A 22,800-nucleotide genomic window follows, 5' to 3' on the forward strand; every position below is an offset into this window, starting at 1 on the left:
TGTGCAGTCACAGATTCCTCAGCCTCTGTAGCCACGCCCCCCGCTCTCTCCTCAGGCTGCCTGTCTGTGTCCGGAGCTCTGGGTGAGTCACACACAGCTGGCTGCTGATTACCTGAGGGAAGCTGATTACCTGCAGCTGCAGGGGAGATTTTCCTCTCAGTAGTAATGGCTCCTGCCTTGCCATGAGGTCGGCGTTCCTGCAGAGCATTGCCACCAGAGACTGTAGGGCTGGCAGATGCTACCTGGGCATACAGCCTGGCTCCAGCAGCACGGTTTTCCCTACAATCCCTGTACATATGTCCTGCCTCCCCACAGCCATTACACACTATGGGGTTGGGGCAGCCTTTAGCATAATGTCCAGGTTAGTTACATTTTCTGCAGAGCATTGCAGTGGGGCAGTTATCCACAATGTGTCCATACTCATTGCATCTCCTGCAGTAGAAGGGGGCTTCAGGGAAGAATAAGTACCCACTATCCCTCCCAATAGAGAAGTTTAGAGGGGGATAATGGATCCCGGCAGGGCCCTGAGGGTCCACACCAAAACGGACAAAGAATTTATGCTTTCCAGTCCAGAGCCCAGACTCCATGCTGATGACTCTGTGGGCGTACTGGACATAGGAACAGTGTCTTTTTAGGAATTTCACTATTTCCTCCAGGGGCACAAAGGGATTATGCATGAATACTACTAGGGGTATGTCCCTAAAGGACATAAATTAAAGGACAGTAAAAGTCAGTCCTGTGAGTAGGGCATTCTCCGTATGGTCTCTCAGTGCTCTGTATAAATTCTGGCAGGCTCCACCAGATGAAAAAAGAAGCACATACCGTCCATCCTTCCTGAATTCCTGCAGGCAGACAATGTCTTCCTTCTTCACCTTCAGCGTTTCATAAAGGATCATATTTATCAAATATTCCAGCGAGAAATGCATCCTCTTCTCCTGCGCAACATCAATATGAAATCCATTACGGACCCGGGCGTCTCCACTACCTGTGAAGCGGGCTACCACTCCCGTCTTCTTTAAATTCGCCTTCTCTTTCCTCCACTCCTCTCAGTACAGCATCCTTGCTTAATCCATATAATGACTAAACGAAGGCATTTTTTTTTTTTCCCTCAGATGGGAAAATCTATGGCCCAGAAATCCAAGACCAAAGAAAAATCCTAAACAGCTGCGTCAAATCCAAAACACAAACGCTGTTCTCATCATCATTAGAAAATTTCAGTTTAATGCAACATCAGAGAAAAAAAACAAATCAAGACATATTTACAAGGTATCTCCACTTCATCACCTTCCAAATCCCTTCGGCATCCACCTCCCCCTTCTCCTTTTATCCCATAGCAAACACATACATCTTCCCCAAAATCAATTTTAGACTATTCTTTAGTACAATTTTATTCCTCTTAAAGACATACACATTCCTCACATTCCATAATACTTCCTTTATACATGCAACCATTAACCATAACACTCTCTCCTTCACTCCATCACACATTCAAACATGAATAACTTGAACGATAACAAGCTCAAACAACACAGTTCTTTACACAACGGTCCCATTCTTCCAATCACCTCCCTAGCATACTGACAAAACACAAAACACATGTAGTACACTTTCCCTTCCACCACAACCACCTCTCGGACACATCTCACTTCTCACCAACCCACGATTCCTCTGAATTTCTCTAACTGGTAACACTCCATGCAAAGACTGCCACACAATCTCACTCTGCCTATTCATCATACCGTCCGCACTTTCTTCCACACCTTTTGTACATCATTCCCTCTAACCAGGTTTATTCCACACTCTGTCTCTCTACATTCAATCATCCTATACACAGCCTTCTTATTACTCAACAACCTAACATCCACATCACACAACTCATACATCACCAAAAATTTATAAACCCACACATACCTGTTATGATCCGGTGACCCTGGAGCCGCAAGAGACTATCTCTGGAGTAGGTGGTACCTGTACTGACCGCAATCCTAATACTGACACCGCAACTAGAAGTAGCCGTGGGATGTACCTAACAAGGCCTAGACACCTCGACACAGCCGGAGGACTAAATACCCCTAAAGATGGAAATGGGAAATCCTATCTTGCCTCAGAGCAGAGCCCCAAAAGATAGGCAGCCCCCCACAAATATTGACTGTGAGTTTAAGAGGAAATACGTACACAGGCAGAAAAGACAGAGTTTAGCAAAAGAGGCACTTCTAGCTAAATAGAAAAGGATAGGACAGAGTTCCAAGCGGTCAGTATTAAAACTCTAGAAAAATCCACAGCAGAATATACTATATACTACATCTAACTAAAGACATAGGATGTATATCTGCATCTCCAGAGAAATCAGCATGACAGAAAAATCCAAACAAAGTCAAGCTGGACAAAAACACAATAGATTGCACTGCACATAAAAAAGCACACTGCATGCATGCTACAGAGAACAAAAACCAGACACTTAGCTGAAATGACAGCAGGGCAAGTGGAGTCAGACAGAGATGCAATCCCTCCAAGATACAATGGACAACTGGCAGGGATTGATGGATCCTACAAACCTAAATACCTAATAGAGCTGCAATAAGCAGAAACACCTGCTCTGGCTTACAATCCAGAGACCACTGCACTACCACTAACAACCACCGGAGGGAGCCCAAGAGCAGAATTCACAACAGTACCCCCCTCTTGAAGAGGGGTCACCGAACCCTCACCAGAGCCCCCAGGCTGATCAGGACGAGCCAGATGAAAGGCCCAAACCAAATCAGCAGCATGGACATCAGAGGCAAAAACCCAAGAATTATCCTCCTGGCCGTAACCCTTCCATTTGACAAGGTACTGAAGTTTCCGTCTCAAAAAACGAGAATCCAAAATCTTCTCAACCACATACTCCAACTCCCCATCAACCAACACAGGAGCCGGAGGATCAACAGAGGGAAGAACGGGCACCACATATTTCCGCAATAAAGATCTATGGAAAACATTATGGATAGCAAAAGATGCCGGAAAGGCCAAACGAAAAGACACCGGATTGATAATCTCAGAAATCCTATAAGGCCCAATAAACAGAGGCTTAAACTTAGGGGAAGAAACCTTCATAAGAACATGACGGGAAGACAACCAGACCAAATCCCCAGCCCGAAGCCGGGAACCAACACACCGACAATGATTAGCAAAACATTGCGCCTCCTCCTGAGACAACACCAAATTGTCCACCACATGAGCTCAAATTTGCTGCAACCTGTCAACCACAGAATCCACACCAGGACAATCAGAAGGCTCAACCTGCCCTGAAGAAAAACGAGGATGAAAACCAAAATTACAAAAGAAGGACGAAACCAAGGTAGCCGAACTAGCCCGATTATTAAGGGCAAACTCGGCCAATGGCAAGAAAGCCACCCAATCATCCTGATCAGCAGACACGAAGCATCTCAAATAAGTTTCCAAAGTCTGATTAGTTCACTCGGTTTGGCCATTTGTCTGAGGATGAAATGCGGAAGAAAAAGACAAATCAATGCCCAGCCTAGCACAAAAGGCTCGCCAAAACCTAGAAACAAACTGGGAACCTCTGTCGGACACAATATTCTCCGGAATACCATGCAAATGAACCACATGCTGAAAAAACAATGGAACCAAATCAGAAGAGGAAGGCAATTTAGGCAAAGGCACCAAGTGAACCATCTTAGAAAACCGGTCACAAACCACCCAGATAACCGACATCCTCTGGGAAACCGGAAGGTCTGAAATAAAATCCATAGAAATATGCGTCCAAAGCCTCTCAGGGACCGGCAAAGGCAAAAGCAACCCACTAGCGCGGGAACAACAAGGCTTAGCCCGCGCACAAGTCCCACAAGACTGCACAAAAGAACGCACATCCCGTGTCAAAGAAGGCCACCAAAAAGACCTACCGACCAAATCTCTGGTACCAAAAATACCAGGATGACCAGCCAACCCAGAACAATGAACCTCCGAAATCACCCTACTAGTCCATTTATCAGGAACGAACAGTTTCCCCACTGGACAGCGGTCAGGTTTGTCAGCCTGAAATTCCTGAAGAACCCGTCGCAGATCAGGGGAGGTGGCAGAAAGGACCACCCCTTCCTTTAGAATGCCGACCGGTTCAAGGATCTCCGGAGAATCAGGCAAAAAGCTCCTAGAGAGGGCATCAGCCTTAATATTCTTAGAACCCGGAAGATACGAGACCACGAAATCAAAATGGGAGAAAAACAAAGACCATCGAGCCTGTCTAGGATTCAGCCGCTTGGCAGACTCGAGGTAAATCAGATTTTTATGATCGGTCAAGACCACAATACGATGCTTGGCTCCCTCAAGCCAATGTCGCCATTCCTCGAACGCCCACTTCATAGCCAACAATTCTCGATTGCCGACATCATAATTACGTTGAGCAGGCGAAAACTTTCGGGAAAAGAAGGCACATGGTTTCATCAAGGAACCATCAGAATTCCTCTGAGATAAAACGGCCCCTGCCCCAATCTCAGAAACGTCAACCTCAACCTGAAATGGAAGAGAAACATCTGGCTGATGCAACACCGGGGCAGAAGTAAATCGGCGTTTAAGCTCCTGAAAGGCAGAGACAGCCGCAGAGGACCAATTCGTCACATCAGCGCCCTTTTTCGTCAAATCGGTCAGGGGTTTAACCACACTGGAGAAGTTAGCAATGAAACGGCGATAAAAATTAGCAAAGCCCAAAAATTTCTGAAGATTCTTCACGGACGTGGGCTGAATCCAATCATAAATGGCCTGAACCTTAACCGGATCCATCTCTATAGATGAGGGAGAAAAAATGAAGCCCAAAAAAGAAACCTTCTGCACTCCAAAGAGACACTTAGACCCCTTCACAAATAAAGCATTGTCACGAAGGATCTGAAATACCATCCTGACCTGTTTCACATGAGACTCCCAATCATCGGAAAAAATCAAAATGTCATCCAAATATACAATCATGAATTTATCAAGATAATTCCGGAAGATATCATGCATGAAGGACTGAAAAACAGATGGAGCATTAGAGAGCCAGAAGGGCATCACAAGGTATTCAAAATGGCCCTCGGGCATATTAAACGCAGTTTTCCATTCGTCACCCTGCTTAATACGAATAAGATTATATGCCCTTCGAAGGTCAATCTTAGTAAACCAACTAGCCCCCTTAATCCTAGCAAACAAATCGGAAAGCAAAGGCAAAGGGTATTGAAATTTGACCGTGATCTTATTCAAGAGGTGATAATCAATACAGGGTCTCAAGGAGCCATCCTTCTTGGCAACAAAAAAAAATCCCGCTCCCAATGGTGAAGAAGATGGCCGAATATGTCCTTTCTCCAAAGACTCCTTAATATAACTCCGCATGGCGGTATGTTCAGGGACAGACAGGTTGAAAAGTCGGCCCTTAGGAAACTTACAACCTGGAATCAAATCAATAGCGCAATCACAGTTCCTATGCGGTGGAAGGGAACTGGACTTGGGCTCATTGAACATATCCTGAAAATCAGACAAGAACTCTGGAATTTCAGAAGGGGGGGGAAGAGGAGATTGACATCAAAGGAACGTCACCATGAACTCCCTGACAACCCCAACTAGTCACAGAGATAGATTTCCAATCCAACACCGGATTATGTACCTGCAACCATGGAAAACCCAGCACAATAGCATCATGCAAATTATGCAACACCAAAAAGCGACAATCCTCCCGATGGGCTGGCGCCATGCACATGGTCACCTTTGTCCAAAACTGGGGTTTATTTTTAGCCAAAGGTGTAGCATCAATGCCCCTTAAAGGAATAGGGTTCTGCAAAGACTGCAACGGGAAACCACAACGTCTAGCGAATTCAAAGTCCATTAAATTCAAAGCGGCACCAGAATCTACAAACGCCATGACAGAAAATGATGACAATGAGCAGATCAATGTCACAGATAACAGAAATTTAGGTTGTACGGTACCAATGGTAACTGAACTAGCGATTCTCTTAGTACGCTTAGGGCAGACCGAAATGACATGAGAAGCATCGCCACAGTAAAAACACAACCCATTCTGACGTCTGAATCCCCGTCGTTCAGCTCCAGACAGAATCCCATCGCACTGCATAGGCTCAGGTATCCACTCTGAGGACAGCGCGCACAGCTCTGCGCTCACGCAGGCGCCGAGCAATCTGAATGGCCAGAGACATAGAATCGCTCAGACCAATAGGCGTGGGAAACCCCACCATAACCTCTTTAAGGCTACGTTCACATTTGCGTTGTGCGCCGCAGCGCACAACGCAAACAAAAACGCGGCAAAACGCACGCTAAAACGCTGCGTTTTGCGCCGCATGCGTCGTTTTTGGCCGAAAGTTGGACGCAAAAAAAATGCAACTTGATGCGTTTCTTGCGTCCAACGCTTGCGGCCATGCGGCGCAAAACGCAGCACAACGCATGTCCATGCGCCCCCATGTTAAATATAGGGGCGCATGACGCATGCGGCGCCGCTGCAGCGCCCGACGCTGCGGCGCTGACCGCAAATGTGAACGTAGCCTAACAGATTCAGAAAGACCCTTTCTGAAAATTGCCGCCAAAGCATCCTCATTCCATTTAGTCAGCACAGACCATTTTCTAAATTTCTGACAATACAATTCTGCCGCTTCTTGACCCTGAAACAGGGTCAACAAGGTCTTCTCAGCATGATCCACATAATTTGGTTCATCATATAATAACCCTAGAGCCTGAAAAAAGGCTTCTACATTAAGCAAGGCAGGATTCCCAGACTCCAGGGAAAATGCCCAATCCTGAGGATCGCCACGCAGCAGGTAGATGACAATTTTAACCTGCTGAATGGGATCACCAGAAGAATGAGGTTTCTGAGCAAAAAACAGTTTACAGTTATTTTTAAAACTCAAAAATTTAGACCTGTCCCCAAAAAATAAATCCGGAGTAGGAATCCTAGGCTCTAAAACCGGAGTCTGAACAATATAAATCGGAAATACCCTGTACCATAGCAGCTAGTTGGTCTACACGAGAAGCTAATCCCTGAACATGCATGCTAGCACACAGCTCTTCAGTCAACCAGAGGAAAAGAGGGAAGGAAAGACAAAACAGACTGCAGAAAAAAAAATGGCTCAGCACTTTTCTTCCCTTCTTCTGAGATGCATTTAACTCATTGTTGGCCAGTTGTACTGTTATGATCCGGTGACCCTGGAGCCGCATGAGACTATCTCTGGAGTAGGTGGTACCTGTACTGACCGCAATCCTAATACTGACACCGCAACTAGAAGTAGCCGTGGGATGTACCTAATAAGGCCTAGACACCTCGACACAGCCGGAGGACTAAATACCCCTAAAGATGGAAATGGGAAATCCTATCTTGCCTCAGAGCAGAGCCCCAAAAGATAGGCAGCCCCCCACAAATATTGACTGTGAGTTTAAGAGGAAATACGTACACAGGCAGAAAAGACAGAGTTTAGCAAAAGAGGCACTTCTAGCTAAATAGAAAAGGATAGGACAGAGTTCCAAGCGGTCAGTATTAAAACTCTAGAAAAATCCACAGCAGAATATACTATATACTACATCTAACTAAAGACATAGGATGTATATCTGCATCTCCAGAGAAACCAGCATGACAGAAAAATCCAAACAAAGTCAAGCTGGACAAAAACACAATAGATTGCACTGCACATAAAAGCACACTGCATGCGTGCTACAGAGAACAAAAACCAGACACTTATCTTAGCTGAAATGACAGCAGGGCAAGTGGAGCCAGACAGAGATGCAATCCCTCCAAGATACAATGGACAACTGGCAGGGATTGATGGATCCTACAAACCTAAATACCTAATAGAGCTGCAATAAGCAGAAACACCTGCTCTGGCTTACAATCCAGAGACCACTGCACTACCACTAACAACCACTGGAGGGAGCCCAAGAGCAGAATTCACAACACATACCATCTAGGCACATCAAAAGCAACCGGATACCTCAGATCCCTCTCTCGCCACCTCAAACGGAATAAATACGCCCCAAACAAAAACCTACACATACAAGAAAACTTCCCATCCATCCTAATCACCCTCAACACAAAAACCACAATATTTACACCAAAAAACATCTCAAGGTTTGGAAAACCCAACCCACCTTTTTCTAAACGTTTCACCAGTACCTCCCTCCTAGCCCTCTCCATTCTAGAATTCCACAAAAACACAAACAGAATCCTATTTAACCCCTCATAGACAAATACCCCGACAGAAAGACCACCGCAATATATAAGAAAATAGGCAAAACTACACTTTTAATAACTAAAATTTTTCCAAAAAACATAAAATTTCTCATCTTCAACAAATATAACTTCCGCTCAACCTTTCCTTTTGCATCATCCCAACTTTCTTAACCATCCAAACTCTCTGAAAATTTCACTTACCCCCAAAACCTTAATAGGCCCAGTCACCTCATTCACTCCTACATCCTTACTTAAAACCCCTCCCTCAAAAACCTTGCACTCACTCTTCTCCCAATTCACCTTAAATGCTGACGCACCACAAAAAATAGACACTAATAACTTTACCCGCCTCACAGAACTCTCTGAATCACACAACACACAGACACAGACATGTCATCCATAAAACCACTAACGTTCCATTCCCTCCCCCCTCCTCCTGGCACTTGTACACCCCTAATCACTTTATCTCTCCTCAACATACAAAGCGACAGATAAAAACCACAGGAGATAAAGGACAACCTTGCCGCACACCTGAAAACACATTCACTTTTCTACTCATATAACCATTCATCAAAACGCAACTATAAATATCCTTATATAAGCTCCTCACACTCAAAACAAAATCAGGTGGAAACCCCATTCTCAACCATACCTGGAACAAAAAACTATGTTCTAACCGATCATATGCCTTTACAAAGTCCAAACTCAAAACAAATACACTCTTCTTCTGACCAATACAGTCCCACAAACAATCTCTCAACATACACACACTTATGTATATGTCTCCCAGGCACTGCACAACACTGCTCATCCCCAATCACACTCTCTATCACATCACTATCTTATTCCCCATTACTTTCGCTTAGATATTATAATCGCAATTCAACAACGTTATCGGTCTCCAATTTTTTAAACTCTTCAAATATCCTTTTTTAGGTATTAACCCAACCATCTCTGCAGGCATACTCTCAGCTACCTCCACACTAGACCACATATACTTACACACATCCACAAAATCCTTACCAATCACCTTCCACATCACCCTATCAAACTTTATAGGAAGACCATCCTCTCCTGGTGTCTTATTTAACGCCATACTATTCATTACCTTCCATACCTCATCACCTGTCACCTCACTCATCACTCTCTCTCTCTCCATCTGGCGCAGTTTACTTTCTAATACACTTAATACATCCTCCTCCAAAGTCTCATCCCTCCACTTTACTGCATAAAGCTCCTCAAAGCTTAGCCACCTCTTCACACATATCCTCCCCACTTACCTCTCTTCCATCCATCCCATTCAAAACACCCATACTCTGCTTTTTCCCAAAAACCTTTTTAAAGAAAAACCTCAAACACCTTTCATCTTGCTCCATTCTATCAATTTTTGCCCTAAAAATAATGCTCTTCCCTTTCTCCTCCAAAAACTCATTAATTTCTTTTTTAACATTTTTTATTCCTACCTCCACCTCCATTCCTCCCTCCCTCAATTTATACAATAAACATAAACGGGCATTCAACTTAACAAACTTTTACCTCTTAATTGCTGCAAATTCATACCCCACACTTTTAAACAACTTTTTTGTCTGCCTCCTAACCCAATCCAACCACTCACAAACATTACCAAAATTTTCCTTACCCTTACACCACTCCTCATACTTTCTCATATACTCCTTCCTCAGATCTTCATTTTCCAACAATTTCACATTTAATTTCCACAAACCCTTTCAATACAAACCACTAACATTAATATCTAACTCGCACAACACACAAACATTGTCTGAAAAAATGACCCTATCCTGCTTATATCAAACAGGAATAATATTTTTTGAAATAAAACAATAATCCAACCTGGACTGTGTTCTTCCACTGTCAGGAAAAAAAGGTATTTAAAAAAGGGTTAACATTACACACATGCTGCATATCACTCAAATCAAAGTCAGTAACTAACTCCAGCAGAACTTTCCCAGACACATCCACATTCACTCCCCCCACATCACAATTCATATCACCCACAATCACCACAGGCACTCTTCCTGGAACAAAAAGCTTCACTTTTTCAAATAATAACTTACGCTCATTTTTTTCCACTGGCACATAAATATTGATAACAGAAAACTTAGCATTTTTATATTCAAAATTAGCTAAGATACACCTCCACAACCAAATAATTATTCAAAACCACCTCCTGCCCCTTAACTAAAGTACCCACACCATCATTTTTATTATTTGCACTCCCTGACCATAGAGACGCACCATAAGACCTCTCATCCACTTTCACACCATCCACAATCCCACATTCTTGCAAACAAAAATAGATGCACTCTGCATAGCTAAAAAATCCAAAATTGCTGCTCTCCTACTCGCATTCTTAAAAACTCTCACATTTTGCAAAATTATAGAAAATCCCATACAAAAAAAACAAAAAACACAATTCAAAAAATTACCATAAAACTACACACATTACACAAAAAGCCCTTGACAAAAGTCAAGACTCACAGAAAAGGGGAAAAAAAACAACAGATCCACTGAGCTTTCATTTTACCCAGTATCACCATTGTCCTCCTCCACCATTTGGACTGAACAACTAGTCTCTGAACCACTAACCCCCTCGTGCTCACTCCATTTTTTAGCTGTCCTAATTTTCCACTGAAGCATACTACTGCATGCCTCATCACTTTCCCCATCCTCCTCCCTCTGACACTTTTTCCCACCCCTTTCCTCATCTGAAGAAAACCCTCCAATATTCTGAGGATCTGAGGGGTGCACGGGGCTCTCAGCTTCAGAAATACGCACATCTTCCTCCGTTGCATCCATTGCTTCCTCAAGAGAAAACATTTCAGGCACAGTAGAGTCATCATCTTCTTCCTCAACTTCTTCCTCATCTTCTTCCTTATTAAACCACTTCTCCACTTTTTTTGCCTCTGCCCATAACTCCTTATCTTCCTTCCATTTTTTTTGGGCAACACTCATAGAACCACGGGTGCTAGAACAATGTCCTCTGGAGTCACTGAGAGGCTTTCCCTCTCCCTCTGCCTTCTCTCCTCTCTCTCCATTCTTTCAGATTCCCTCCTAATAGGCGCCACGTACCTCCTTCTCCCCTCCTCCTCTCTCCATTCAGTCTCTAAGCGTCTAGGCGCCCTCCTCGGACAATCCTTATACATGTGGTCACTACTACCACACACGTCACAGTCTTAGCCATTGGGCAATCACCAGCCATATACTCTTCCTTCTTGCAGTTTAGGCAACACTGCCCCTTCTGGCAATCTGCCCGGACATGCCCAAAAGAGAAGCATCTCCTGCAAAGCAGGCTGCCCAGGGTATGTGAGGAAACCCCTATGTATTGCCACAGAAAAGTTTGCCGAAGGGTGTCTGAACCCACCCACACTGCCAGGATCTCTTCTGAACCTTACACGATACTTGTATCAGCAGTTAAAAATTACCAAACAGTTCACTTGCTTCTCTCCCTTTGACACAAAGTCACAATACTGTGAGAGGAAGCTCTCCAATAATGCAGGTTCAGTAAATAGGTTATAGACAGTGATAATCACCTGTCTTTCCTGAAGACCAAACAGTGGTTCACATTTGACTGCTTTCAAACTGGGATCTCTGGCCTGATTCCGGAACCACTCATAGACATTCTGGCAAATATGCTCCGACATAAAAGTAATATCGCAGTTACCTTGATTAGGGAACTCATTGATGCTGTAAATGTCTTCCTGTTTTCCTCCAGCTTTCTCACTAAGGTCACGAACAATAAAGACCACGCTGTTCCTTGCCCTGATAGACGGCTCCAACGTCACTCGGATGGTGTTCTTCACGTAGTGTTATGATCTGGTGGCCTAGGAGCAGCATGAGACGTACTCTGGAGAAGGTGGTACCTGTACTGACCGCAGACCCTGAACTTAACACCACAACTAGAAGTAGCCGTGGAATGTACCTAACACTCCCTAGACATCTCGACACAGCCGGAGGACTAAATACCCCTAGAGATAGAAAAGGGAAAACTATCTTGCCTCAGAGAAAATCCCCAAAGGATAGACAGCCCCCCACAAATATTGACTGTGAGAGGAGAGGGAAATAACATACGCAGACTGAAATCAGGATTTAGCAAAGGAGGCCACTCAAGCTAAATAGAAAGGATAGGACAGAGTACTATGCGGTCAGTATTAAAACACTAGAAAATATCCACCACAGAAAATACAAAATCTCCACATCTAACTAAAGATATGGAGGGTATATCTGCATCTCCAGAGATACCAGCTTGGCTGAACAAATCCTTATGCAGACCAAGCTGGACAAGACAAAAACATGGAAAAGAACTGAACAATAAAGCCCACAGCATGTGGACTGCAAAAAACAAAGCCAGAACTTATCTTTGTTGAAATGAGCAGCAAAGCAGGAGAGACCAGGCAGGGATGTGAATCCTCCAGGAACAATGGACAACTGGCACTGACTAAAGGGTCAAGCAAGACTAAATAGCCCAGTCAGAATTGCACTAAGTGGACACACCTGATGAATGCAGCGATCCAAAGACAGCAGCACTACCACTTATAACCACCGGAGGGAGCCCAAGAGCAGAATTCACAACACGTAGCTCATCTTTCAAATCTGTCAGTACAAACTACAACAGAAAAATAGCAGAATTCTCTGCAAAAGGGTCTGGATTCCTCCAGAAAACCTCGCACCTATCAGGCTGCAACCAAATGATCACAGCCAAAAGGCCGAGAAGCGATAACCAGAAATGGTTTGGCACTACTGCCGCACCAAGGCCTAAAACTGACATCTATTGTGGAGACAGAGCAAAAGATTGACACGAGGAAGACATTTCTAGAAACTCTGGATGCCTTCTCAATGACAGTTCTGCTGTGTGTGTGTTCAAGCTGTGAGCGACGCGTTTTGAATCTGCATAACTCCACCTATTTTAACACAACCTCCATCCCCCTTTTGTTCCAAAGCATGCGACTGAGTGTGAGAAAGAGGGTGAGAGGGAAATAAAAAAAAACAGACAGGCGAGCAGTTGTCTTCCCTTAGCTTTCCTGAGGCTGGGTGTAGACCCCACTGCCTACCATGTGGCCTGCTCCAGCAGCAGACTGAAGAAGACTGCCACCGCACTGCTCTTTATAGGCCAAGGGCCCATTGTGACACATGAGGGATCCGGACAATGGACAAAGGCCCATTATGGCAGCAGGTGATGGTTCCGTGCACAGATTCTATCTAATGCAGGCAGCGCACATGGTTGGTAAAAAGCATTAGAGTACTCACACAGGTGTAGATGGACAAGACAGCCCAATCAAGATCAGCACAGACACCATTTTTCCTTTTTTTTAATACATATAATACACCACATTGAAAAGTCGGTGGTCCACAAGAGGGAGACAATGTTTTACAAAAGAATTCATGCTGTCACAAATGTGGTATGTATGGCAGAACTACTCATTGGATACTTAAATTTAAACACCAAGTACTGATAGCACAGGGCCAAATTTTGTAGATGATATATTTGCAACACTGTAACAAAGGCCTAATACAGGACTACATCTTAACACACCTGTTGCAACCAGTAAGGCGCACACAAAATGTTGAAAATGGTCGTTAAATTGAGCAAAATGAATTTGGCTTCTGAAATAATGTGCTTCTTTGTCCCTGAAAAGAATTCACATAAAGGGTTAAAACACAACTTAAGCAGTTTTCAATTCAATCTGTTTTTGGAAACCGGATCAGAGAAGGAGTGCACTGTTCCCGCAGATACTGCAATAACAGGTCAATGCGTGGAGTGGACCGAGCAAGCTCTTTTTCCATCTCCCTGTTCTAAAAATCCATTTAATATATGGTCCCCAAATAGGGAGCGTATCAGATATTAAACTGATAACTTATAAGAACAGATAAGGTTTCAACAAAATTGTATTTATCATAAGAGAAACAACAAAAAAACAAAAACAGAAGACACAAAACAAATAAATTACAACCATAAAAACATGAGCATTTAGTATAAAATCGTATTCCACATATAAAAACACCATCTGCGATTTGCTTCCTTTTTCCCCACATCTTTAACATCCTTTGAATAATAAATAAACATTTCACTAAAAGCCAATTTTATACAGTCAGTAAGGCTGGTTTCACACTTGCGTTTTGATCTGCAGCGTTTTTTAAAGAAACACATGTTGTGAAAAAACGCATGTAAACGCGTTTAAACGCTGCGTTTTTTAGACGCATGCGTTTTTTCCTGCGTTTGCGTTTTTTAAACGCATGCTGAGAAGTGTGTGACAGCTGCCAATCATCAAAATCAACTAGAAAACCCACTATAAACAGAAATAGCTAGGGTTAGGGTTAGGATCCCTAGGGTTAGGGTTAGGGTTAGGATCCCTAGGGTTACTAGGGATCCTAACCTTAGGGTTAGGGTTAGGATCCCTAGTAACCCTAGGGTTAGGGTTTTCTTGTTTTTTCTTGTGGTTAGGGTTAGGGTTTTCTTGTTCTTTCTTGTGTTTAGGGTTAGGGTTTTCTTGTTTTTTCTTGTGTTTTCTTGTGTTTTTCTATAAAAACGCATGCGTTTTTAACGCAAGCAAATGCATGTGCTTAAAAACGCATGCGTTTACATAGACAGCAATACATTTTTTGCTGCGAATAAACGCCACTAGAAATTACTACAGGTTGCATTTCTGCAACTAAACGCACGCGTCAAAAAACGCATGCGTTGCCGAAAACGCGTCAAAACGCATGCTAAAAAATGCATGCGTTTTTAATGTTAAGTATAGAAAAAAAACGCATGCACTTTTTTTAGCGCTAAAACGCTGCAGATCAAAACACAAGTGTGAAACCAGCCTTACGGATATAGTGTCACGATTAAACAATAAAATGTTTCTTACTTTCCTTATTGCACTTTTGGCACAGTTTATTATGCATCAACATATTTTAAAGTGATGTGCAGTGGGGCAATTAAAAAGTCCATATAAAACATACTCGTAGCAAAAGTCTTTCAGACCGCAAACCCTTATCCCCAATCTTCCCCAAAGTTCTTGCGCAAAACAGCAGTTCCAGAAAAGGTGCAAAACTATCTCATCATCCTGGCAAGAGACTCTTGGGCACTTTGCCAGCGCCACCAGGCCTCTCCTGTGCTGGAAGTCTCTGTTTGCAAGGCACTGGTGGGCAGCCATCCAGGCGAGGTCTTTATGGACATTAGCCAAGAATTTTCCAAAGATGTTCCTCCATACACTCTTGGACCTATTCCATGAGAAATTGCTCACAGGGGATACTCCTTCTTCTCTTCTAAGATGAGACATCAGTTTTTTCCTGTCTAAAAGAACATCTGCATCTAAGTCCTTTAAGTTATGTGTCCTTATCACTTTTTGTAAAACAGTAAGGTCTTTGGCTGGCATAATAAAATGGGCACTGACAAACATGGCCTGAACCATCTTTTAAAGATAAAACCACAAGTATATTTTAAAAACAGACTAAAAGTACTATTGGTGTTAAAAGCTTTAAAACAGAAACAAAAAATTTACATATAAATACAAATGCAAATCAGGGACATTTTTCCCTCCATTTTGCTGCTTTTTGTACATTTTTGTTCTCAGCTTTTCCATTTTTGATCCCCAAATAAACATAAAAATACAATGAGTTCGTTTTTTTAACATCAACTCAGAAGGAGGATATACCATCGCAACATAAAGCATCATAGGTAATAAAACAGACTTAATGATTAAAACTTTCCCTTCTATTGATAGGCGTCTTAAATTCCAGAAGGAGAGCTTTTTTACCATTTTGTTTTGTACCTCCTCCCAGCTCACATGTCCATCATTTTCAGCATCAAATACAATACCCAAAATTTCCACATTGTCATATTTCTGTTTTACTGCTGGTAGGTCATTTGTATCCCAGGAACCAAAAATCAAACATTCAGTTTTATTAAAATTCATTTTAAAACCTGGAGCCTGACTAAAAAAATTGGTGCACATTACCACTCTCCGGAGTGAAGCAGGATCTGTACAGATGTTAGTATCATCATCCATGTAGCCAAACACTTTGACTTGGACCCCTCCTCCACCCGGGACAGAAACCCCCCCCCCCCCCCCCCCCGGACTACTTTATCTTTCCAGATCATACACAGCAGGGTCTCCATAGCACAAATAAAAAGAATTGGGGATAATGGACACCCCTGCTTCACTCCGGATTCCAACGGGATAAAATCTGTTAAAAAACCATTGTATGATAATATGTTTTCCCAAATTTCTGTCAAACTCATAATACGAGATAAAAACCAATCAGGAATTGCCATTTGTTTTAAAACTTTAAAAAGATACTCATGCGAGACCCGAACGCCTTTACAAAGTCCAGCGTACCAAATTGCATCTCTAATAACATTTAAAATCTCTGCAATATTCTTCCCTGGTACTCCACATACTTGTTCGGGTTGTATCAATTTACTAATCACAGTTTCAAAACGACAGGCAATAAATTTAGCTAAAACTTTATAATCCATGTTGAGGAGGGTGATAGGCCTCCAATTCTTGAGGTCTTCACGAGCGCCCTTTTTCTTACTAAGGACACTATCCCCCTCCTCCATGAACCAGGCAGCTCCACACACATAAAAACCTTTTTTAAAAAGTGCTAAAACATCCTCCTTTAAAACATCCCAAAATATCAAGTAAAATTCAACAGGTAGACCATCTGCTCCTGGAGCTTTCCCTTTTGAAAAACTTATAAAAACACTAAAAAGTTCTTCTAAGTTAATATCTTCTGTTAAAAAAACCTGGTCTACTGAACTTAACTTAAAATCAAGGATATTAAGAGCATCTTGTAAAAAATCATTATTTACACTTTTTTTTAACTAAAAAGATCTCTATAAAAATTAAAAGCTACCTTCTTCATACCTTGTGTAGTCGTCTCTCCATCTAGGCAAGTGATTGTCTCTTTCTTTTCCATCACTTTTTTAAAAAAGAACCGTGTACACTTCTCCCCTTCTTCTAATTGTTGTACTTTAGAATAAAAAATTATTTCTTTACCTTTCTGCTTAACCCCTTCCCGACCTGTGACGCCACGTAGACGTCATGAAAGCCGGTGCCAATCCGACCTGTGATGCCTATGTGGCTTCATGGAGGGATCGCGTCGCTGCAGATCGGGTGAAAGGGTTAACTCCAATTTCACCCGATCTGCAGGGAAAGGGGGAGTGGTACTTTAGCCCGGGGGGGGGGTGTGGCTTTGCCCCCATGTGGCTACGATCGCTCTGATTGGCTGTTGAAAGTGAAACAGTCAATCAGAGCAATTAGTAATATTTTGAATCTTGGTGAAATATTACAATCCAGCCATGGCTGATGCTGTAATATCATCGGCCATGGCTGGAGACTGCCATATGCCCCCTCCACCACTGACAGCGGCGATCTGCCGCCGCTGTCAGTCTTTCCTCCCCTCCGTTCTGTGCTCCTCTGCCCTCCGCTGCCTTCCTCCCCCCTCCTCTCCCTCCGTCCTGTCCGGTTCCCACCCGCTGTCCGATCCCACCCCCCCATACCTCCGGAGTCCCGGGGTCCCTCCTGCTGTCCTTCCGGCATCTAGGATGGGCGCTGCCATCTACCAAAATGCAGTGCACCCGCCGAATCTGCAGGCCGGCAGATTCATTACAGGTACATTTTGATCACTGTGATAGGTTATATCACAGTGATCAGAATAAAAAAAATAGCAAATAAAGCCCCCCTTATCACCCCCCATAGGTAGGGAAAATAATGAAATAAATAACATATATTTTTATTTTTCCACTAGGGTTAGAACTAGGGTTAGAACTAGGGTTAGGGCTAGGGTTAGGATTGCAATTAGGGTTAGGGTTGCAATTATGGTTAGAATTAGGCTATGTGCACACGGTGCGGATTTGGCTCTTTATCCGCAGCGGATTGGCTGCTGCGGATTTGTAGCAGTTTTCCATCACGTTTACAGTACCATGTAAACCTTTGGAAAACCAAATCCGCTGTGCCCATGGTGCCGAAAATACCATGTGGAAATGCTGTATTGTATTTTCCGCAGCATGTCAATTCTTTGTGCGGATTCCGCAGCGTTTTACACCTGTTCCTCAATAGGAATCTGCAGGTGAAATCTGCACAAAATACACTGGAAATCCGTAAGTAAAACGCAGTGCGTTTTACCTGCGGATTTTTCAAAAATGGTGCGGAAAAATCCGCAACGTGGGCCCATAGCCTTAGGGTTAGGGCTGAAACTAGAGTTAGGGTTGGAATTAGGGTTAAGATTAGGGTTAGAGGTGTGTTGAGGTTAGGGTTAGGCTTGTGGTTAGGGTTATGGTTTGGATTAGGGTTGGTTGTGTGTTCGGGTTAGGGTTGGGGTTAGGGTTGGGATTAGGGTTATGGGTGTGTTGGGGTTAGGGTTGTGGTTAGGGGTGTGTTGGGGTTAGGGTTGTGATTACGGTTATGGTTAGAGTTGGGGTTAGGGGTGTATTGGGGTTAGTGTTGGAGTTAGAATTGAGGAGTTTCCACTGTTTAGTCACATCAGGGGGTCTCCAGTCACAACATGGCGCCACCATTAATTCCAGCCAATCTTGCATTCAAAAAGTCAAATGGTGCTCCCTCCCTTCCGAGCCCCGACGTGTGCCCAAACAGTGGTTTACCCAAACATATGGGGCATAAGCGCACTCAGGAAAAATTGTACAAGAATTTTGGGGGTCTAATTTCTCCTGTTACCCTTGGAAAAATAAAAAAATGGGGGCTAAAAAATTATTTTTGTGGGGAAAAAAAATAATTTTTTATTTTCACGGCTCTGCGTTTTAAAATTCTGTGAAGCACTTGGGGGTTCAAAGTGCTCACTACAAATCTATATAAGTTCCTTGGGGGGTCTAGGTTACAAAATGGGGTCACTTGTGGTGGGTTTCTACTGTTTAGGTACATCAGGTGCTCTACAAACGCAACGTGAAACCCGCAGACCATTCCATCAAAGTCTGCATTTCAAAATGTCACTACTTCCTTTCCGAGGCCTGACGTGTGCCGAAACAGTGGTTTACCCCCACATATTGTGCATCAGCGTACTCAGGACAAACTGCACAACAAATATTGGGGTTCAGTTTCTCCTGTTACCCTTGTGAAAATTAAACATTGCGGGCTAAAAAATAATTTTTGAGGAAAATAAATTATTTTTTATTTTCACGGCTCTGCGTTATAAACTTTTGTGAAGCACTTGAGGGTTCAAAGTGCTCAACACACATCTAGATAGGTTCCTTGGGGGTCTAGTTTCCAAAATGGGGTCAGTTGTGGTGGGTTTCTACTGTTTAGGTACATCAGGGGCTCTGCAAAAGCAATGTGACGCCCGCAGACCATTCCATCAAAGTCTGCATTTCAAAACGTCACTACTTCCTTTCCGAGCCACGACGTGTGCCCAATCAGTGGTTTACCCCCACATATGGGGTGTCAGCGTACTCAGGACAAACTGGACAACTATTGGGGTTCAGTTTCTCCTGTTACTCTTGTGAAAACAAAAAATTGCGGCCTTAGAAAAATCATTTTTGAGGAAAAAAATGATTTTTTATTTTCACAGCTCTGCATTATAAACTTTGTGAAGCACTTGGGGGTTCAAAGTGCTCACCACACATCTAGATAAGTTCCTTGGGGGGTCTAGTTTCCAAAATGGGGTCACTTGTGGGGGGTTTCTACTGTTTAGGCACATCAGGGGTTCTGCAAATGTAACATGACACCCGCAGACCATTCCATGAAAGTCTGCATTTAAAAATGTCACTACTTCACTTCCGAGCTTTGCTATGCATCCAAACAGTGGTTTACCCCCACATATGGGGTATCAGCGTACTCAGGACAAACTGGCTCTAGTTTCCAAAATGGGTTCAATTGTGGGGGAGTTCAAATGTTTAGGCACACAGGGTGTTAGGGGTCGAGTTCCCACCTCTGCACAGGGGAAATCTCGGGCCATCTCCGCTGCGGTCTCCCATTCTTCTACCGCAGTGGAGGCTGCTCAGCGGAGACGTCGGTCTCAGCGTCTCGCTCAATCTGACTCTGTGAGGAGGATTACTGCTGCTCTTCCAGCTTCTGCTATTGTAGTCAGTGCTGGGCAGCGGCGAGCAGATGCTTTTGGGACTAACGCTTGCTTTTCTCCTTCTGAGCATGCCCAGGGTAAGATCTCTCATTGGAGATCGAGGGTCACATGCTTGGATACTGCAGCAAAGCCCATTGGTCCTCCAGGAAGGTCCTGAAGGTGCTCAGGCTTTGCGGCAGCTTCTCATTGGTCCTTCTTGGAAGGTCCTGTTCGGGCTGCAGCTATAAAAGGCTCGCATGGCCATGCGCTAGTGTCTTTCTAAATTATGTGCTTTGCGCCAGTGTGGTCATGTGTGATTGTGTTCAGGGACCCGGCTGAAATAAACCCCTAGAATGCTGGCACCTCCGGCGAGGAGTTTGTGTGTCTGAGTACATCCAGGGACCTGGCTGAAATAAGCCCCTAGAATGCTGGCACCTCCGGCGAGGAGTTTTGTGTGCATGCATGGCCACTGACTGCTCTCTCTTGGGTAGTTAGCCTGTGCTCCTGTGAAGTTAACAGGGCGCAGAGCTTTGCTTTCACGGCTGCTCTGTGAGTTAACCGAGCTAGCCAATACCGCCATATAGTGCTGCCATTTGTCTAGCAGCAGGTTCTCATGCACGGTGGACCCCGGGCTGCGAACGCACCAATAACAATAAAAACTATTTACTCGGTGTGTTCCGCTAGCCCTAACACAGGGGCTCTCCAAACGCGACATGGTGACCGCTAACAATTGGTGCTAATTTTTCATTCAAAAAAGTCAAATGGCGCTCCTTCGCTTTCGAGCCTTGCCGTGTGCCCAAACAGTGGTTTACCCCCACTTGTGAGGTATCGGTGTACTCAGGAGAAATTGCCCAACACATTTTAAGATCCAATTTATCCTGCAGCCTATGAGAAAATGGAAAAATTGAGGCTAAAGGAATTTTTTTGTAAAAAAAAGGACTTTTTCATTTTAAGGATCAATTTGTGAAGCACCTGGGTGATGAAAGTGCTCACTATGCATCTAGATAAGTTCCTTGGGGGGTCTAGTTTCCAAAATGGGGTCACTTGTGGGGGAGCTCCAATATTTAGGCACACAGGGGCTCTCCAAACGCGACATGGTGTCTGCTAAAGATTGGAGCCAATTTTTCATTCAAAAAGTCAAATGGCGCTTCTTCCCTTCCGAGCTCTGTCGTGTGCCCAAACAGTGATTTCCCCCCCACATATGGGGTATCAGCGTACTCAGGACAAATTGTACAACAAATTTCGGGGTCCAGTTTATCCTTTTACCCTTGAGAAAATAAAACAATTGTTGCTAAAAGTTCATTTTTGGGACTAAAAAGTTAAATGTTCATTTTTTCCTTCCATGTTGCTTCTGCTGCTGTGAAACACCTGAAGGGTTAATAAACTTCTTGAATGTGGTTTTGTGCACCTTGAGAGGGTGCAGTTTTTATAATGGTGTCACTTTTGGGTATTTTCAGCCATATAGACCCCTCAAACTGACTTCAAATGTGAGGTGGTCCCTAAAAAAAACTGGTTTAGTAAATTCTGTTGTAAAAATGAGAAATCGATGGTCAAATTTTAACCCTTATAACTTCCAAGCAAAAAAAAAATTGGTTTCCAAAATTATGCTGATGTAAAGTAGACATGTAGGAAATGTTATTTATTAACTATTTTGTGTCACATAACTCTGGTTTAACAGACAAAAAATTCAAAATTTGAAAATTGCTAAATTTTTAAAATTTTCGCCAAATTTCCGCTTTTTTCACAAATAAACGCAAAAATTATCGAGCTAAATTTACCTTTAACATTGTTAGGAGTTGAGTTCACGCCGCTGCACAGGGGGAATCTCGAACTTTGTCTGCTTCGGTGGGTCCCAGCGTCTCGCTCAGTCTGGTTCTGTGCAAAAGGTAACTGCTGCCTTTCCAGGCTCTGCCATTGTAGCCTGTACTGATTAGTGGCGAGCAGATGTCTCTGTGACCAAGTCCTGCTTTTCCCCTTCTGAGCATGCCCAAAGGAAGACCTCTCAGTGGAGGTCTAGGGTCACATGCTCAGGTACTGCAGTAGCTCCTATTGGTCCTCCAAGAAGGTCCTGAAGTTGCTCAGTTACTGTAGCAATTCTCATTGGTCCTCTAGGAAGGTCCTGAACTTGCTGCAACTATAAAAGGTTTGCATGGCCGCACGGCCATGCGCTAGTATACACCTGTTTATGTGTGTGTATTGTGAGTGAAAGTCGCTCTTTAATCATCCCCTCCCTTGTGTTTGAATGCTCGCGTAAGGAGGATGATTGTAATCTAGCGTCCGACTTTACCAACATAGTACACAAACAGCGTCTATTGCTGTGACCGCCAGTGCGGCACCGTGCTTTCCAAACCCAAGTCTGGGTGGTTAGTGGCGTCTGACAGTGCAGCACCACATGCACTCTCATGCTACTTTATTATTATTTCCACTGTGACGCAACAGGGTTCGCTTATTTCACACAGGGTGAAGCTAACCCATTTGTGTATTCTCATTCTACCGCCATGTAGTCCATTGCTTAGCAGCAGGTTCCATCTCTGCACAGTGGACCCCGGGTTGCGAACGCACCTTATTCCTTCTCTCTATTTGGTGCG

The 22,800-nt window shown here is 43.6% G+C and overlaps 1 pseudogene; it reads right to left on the bottom strand.

The window, feature by feature from the left end:
- Window positions 1-13,920: 13,920 nt before the first annotated feature.
- Window positions 13,921-14,088, bottom strand: LOC143770767 (U2 spliceosomal RNA; annotated as a pseudogene).
- Window positions 14,089-22,800: the final 8,712 nt, after the last annotated feature.

This window comes from Ranitomeya variabilis, chromosome 4 (genome assembly GCF_051348905.1).
Source record: "Ranitomeya variabilis isolate aRanVar5 chromosome 4, aRanVar5.hap1, whole genome shotgun sequence".
Taxonomy (NCBI): domain Eukaryota; kingdom Metazoa; phylum Chordata; class Amphibia; order Anura; family Dendrobatidae; genus Ranitomeya; species Ranitomeya variabilis.